Raw genomic sequence first — 4351 nt, forward strand, 5'->3', positions numbered from 1 at the left:
GGCATGACCCTCAATCCAATCATCCTGAGTAGACGTTTATCTTGTCAAAGGGACACGTCAGACGGTGATCATTGTACATGAAATATCATAAGGGCTCGTTTGGTTCAATCGAGGGGAGGGGAAAGATTTTTATCAAAGGGGGGAGGTGAGGGGAAGGGAGGGGAGGGGAGGGATTTTTATCAAGGGAATGGGAGGTGAGGGGAAGAGAGGGCAAGGATTTTAATTATATATATGTTTGGTTCAAAATATGAAGGGGGAGGGGAGGGGAGAAATTTTATTTACAAATATATTTGGTTCACAAGGGAGGAGAGGGGGAAAATTTTATTTACAAATATGTTTGGTTCACAAGGGGGGAGAGGTATTTTGAAACTAATTTACATTTTTAACCTTGTATTTTTACCATAAGATTTATGATATTTACCATTTATAATTTAAATACAAATTCATTGACAAAATATAAGTATTCAATTCAATAACTTCAAAAAAAATATATAAAAACATAACGGTTATAATATATAATTTTAAAAAGATTATCGAATGCAATAAAATCTAACAAAATAATTAGAAACAAAAATATTACAATAACTAAAAAGTAATTTAAAATAAAAAATATTAAATTTAATTATAATTATAAAAAAGGTAAATATTTAAATATAATTATAATTAAAATGGAGCACCTCCCCTCCCCCTCCGAATCCCCCCAAATCGGGGAAAACAAAAAGTGGCTCAGGAGGGAATTTGGTCACATCCATCTATCTCCCCTCCCCCTCTTAAAATTTGAAACAAACACATAAACTATTAAACATTCCTACCCCTCCCCTCCATTTACCCCCAAACAAACAGACCCTAAGTCATCTGCTGCAATGTTGTCAATAAATACCTTAAATGGATCTATTGCATGATTCTCTCTGAGTGGGACACAAGAGCAATCATGTGTCCAATTCTAAGTTTAGTTATTGTCAAGTGCCTAACCGGATATGAAAGAAAGTGAGAGAGGTTCCATGACTGAAAATGATTCAGATAAAATATTAGTAATAGTGTAGCACAAATGTTATGTAATATTAGCAACAACAAAGGTGAAAATATATTACCGTAAAAAGTGTCCAGCTTCCTGTCAACTGTATTGTCTTCCAAAGACAAGCTTAACCTAATTTGGAGTACTGATAAAATAAACACACGACTCCCTTATTGTACTCGTGGATCTGCTCTAAGTCAATGAAGTATGTCAGGCATACTATATTGACGTAGCTTGCACTTTTGTCTACAAATATGGGTGTGCCAACCAAGTACATGAGGTATGACCTCAATGCACATTGTCTATGGTACAAAATTTGTCCGTCGTCACCTTTGACCTCCATTGTTGCAACCAGGTGATATTTGTACAAATCTCCAAATATGAAAATATAGCATGAGCTCCTCTTGTGGTATCATTCTCAATTTGGGATTCATTTATATCAGCTCCCAAATAATTCACCATCGTATTCATTACATCAAGTACAGACATTTTGGAGTGGTTTAGTAATATTCCCCTGGTCAGGAGATATAGGAGTCATGAGATATCATCAAGGGTGATGGACATCTCACCAATTGGAATATAAAAATATGACGTCTCCGAGTCTCAACTCTCCACAAAAGCTGCCACTGTGTCATGGTTAATGGTCTTATACCTAGTCACACATAAACCTTACAGCTTAGATAATTGACATACATCATGAAACCATACCTCTTCATTTTGTGGCAAATTCAAAATCTTCCCGTCGTGGTTGGTATTTTTTACAATGTCGTGGAGTTGTAAAAAAAATAGAACAATATGAATCGATTCAATTAGTATAAAACGAATATAATACAAGATTAATTAAATATTTATCTCACCTCTCCTTCCCACACATGTTTAGTAGCATGCTTTGTATAAAGAGGAAATGGAGAGATATCATAAGGGCCTCCAAGAAAACTATCAAGAACCGCAGCAGCAGGTTCCTCCTGTTGGCTTCGTGGAAAATGTGCCTCCTAGAAGACGATGATGGAGACACGTGATCTCGGAAAATCAATGCTTATGGATGAAATTAAGTCGCACCAATTGGTGGTCGCGAGGTTTTGGCCCTCTGTCTGTAAACCGATGCATGTTAAGCCACTCAATCATATCTCAATTTGTCTTTGTTTTCAGCCATTACACTTATAGTAAAATTAGAAAATCATATCATAGTCAAATAAGTCAAACCCATATGAAAGACATGCCAAAACAAACATTTTTATTTGTGGATAGAAATTACGGAAATGGATAGAAATTACGGAAGTGTATTTCCATAATTTGGAAAAATAAAAAATTAAAAAAATTCGGAGATGCATTTCTGTAAAACCAAAAACGCAAAAATAATATGAAACTCATAAACCCGACAAGTCCTATGCACTAATCATCAAAAAGTTGTTAATGCATGGTTCAATAAACTACATACTAAGATTGAATGTAACGAGGTATAAGTAGTGCTCAAGATTTAAAAATTACCTAGTTTCATTTTTCTCACGGGCTCTTTTGGTGTTTTGTCGGTGTTTTAAACGTTTAAAAATGAAGAAGAAGGAAGTGCACTTACTGAGTCACCTTAACATTAATACGAATATGCATCTCTCGGTTATGTTTTGGAGAAAATATGAGTAGCTCACTTAAGAAGTGTTGAGGTTTCGACTATGTTTTGGAGAAAATATGAGTGTCTCACTTAAGAAGTGTTGAGGTGTGTATTCTATTCGAAAATGCATATCAAAATTTGAAGAGAATTTATGATTTTTCACTAGCATGAGCTAGCACCCCATAGAATGTACAAAGTAGTCCCTTAAAAGTATTGATGTTAAATACGTGATAAACACTTATATTGTATGTCATGGGCATTAAGGTTCCTCCATCGACAACATATAACTACTTCAATTCAATTGAATGACAAACTAACTGATGATACAATGGAAATATGAGTAGAATCTATGATTACATACTATATTATAATGCTTAAAAAAAATTTATAAAATGAAAGACAACTACAAAGCAACAACTCTAGAGGAAGAGACTCCATCAAAACAATGGAACAAACAAGAGGGAATATGTTGATAAACTATCATGCCACCCTTCAATCGCTTTCCAGCTTTCCCTAACACATGAGCACAACCATTCAACTCTTTATAAGTATGCACCAACTCCACCTTATCCATATTGGCCATCTTAATTCGAATGCGATGAACCAAGCTAAAGGAATAAGAGTTAAAGAGATTCTGGGTATTTTTCAAAGAGGAAGGATTGAATATTTTGAGATGTGATTCCATGGCAAAAGATGAAACGAAGAAATATTGTGTGTTTAGTTTCAATTAAAGGAGGTTTCAAAACCATTTAGTAGTACTCATTTATTAATTCTACAGTTTTTTTATTTGGTCAAAAATTGTCATGATTTCACTGTCAAAAAAAAAATTGTAGAATAATTCTAACTTGTACGATAGTATACCACAGCAATTAGGGATGTCAATTTGCATCTGTCAATGGAGATCTTTGTGGAAATTCTCTGTTTGGAGCACTGAAGTTGGAGATTTTTTTCCCCACAGGGACGGGGATTAGTGAAAAGTTCCCCCAATGACACTTTGGGGTGGGGATTGGGAGAATACCCTCCGCTCCGTGAATTCCCCGACTCCGACCATATTATTTAACTTTTACATTTTATATAATGTATTGTTGTACTACCCAAGTACTTAACTCTAGAAATTACACCCAATACATAAAATGTACACACTGTCTCCTTATTTTCTTTTCTCAATTATCTTTGTCTCATCCATTCATCATCTTCTCTGTTCTCTTCACCACTATAACAACCACTCTCTTTGTTCATTGTGAGAATCTGTGAGAATGGAGATGTAGGAAATATCCCTCCGTGGCGGAAATTGGGAATGGGGAATAAATTGAGGGGAAAAAAATCCAACATCGTTTACACAAAAGATCCTACAAACTTTTTAAACAAAAACAAAAAAAACAGATCAACAAGCAAAATCAACCAAGGAAGCATGAAGAGAAGTGTTTTTCACTGCAAACAACCCTTCTGAAACTTAGCACGAGAGTCAAGTTACTAAAATAAATGTTTGCATATCCAGTATTTCCTATAAATACACATTTCAAAAGGGCGTCTAAACCACAGCATCCACACAGAAAACCAACATTTTGATAACATCATCAATTGATTGACACAACAGAAGAACAAAGATGGCCTCAGTTCAACCCATCGTCCTAGTAGTTGTGGTTGTTTGTGCTGGAGGTCTTGTCTTTCTTTCTTTGCTTACTTTTGCACTATTCTGCTTCTTTAAGAAGAGGAATGAGAAGATACAA

General features: G+C 35.0%; 1 long non-coding RNA gene across 1 annotated transcript; it reads right to left on the reverse strand.

Annotated features, from left to right (window-relative positions):
- Window positions 1–769: 769 nt before the first annotated feature.
- LOC131600425 (uncharacterized) lies at window positions 770–2345 on the reverse strand. Its single transcript, XR_009283137.1, has 3 exons — window positions 1873–2345; window positions 1092–1667; window positions 770–1005 (listed from the first exon to the last, which is right to left on the reverse strand). It is a non-coding gene; the product is annotated as an uncharacterized LOC131600425 (long non-coding RNA).
- Window positions 2346–4351: the final 2006 nt, after the last annotated feature.

Source organism: Vicia villosa, linkage group LG4, assembly GCF_029867415.1.
Source record: "Vicia villosa cultivar HV-30 ecotype Madison, WI linkage group LG4, Vvil1.0, whole genome shotgun sequence".
Taxonomy (NCBI): domain Eukaryota; kingdom Viridiplantae; phylum Streptophyta; class Magnoliopsida; order Fabales; family Fabaceae; genus Vicia; species Vicia villosa.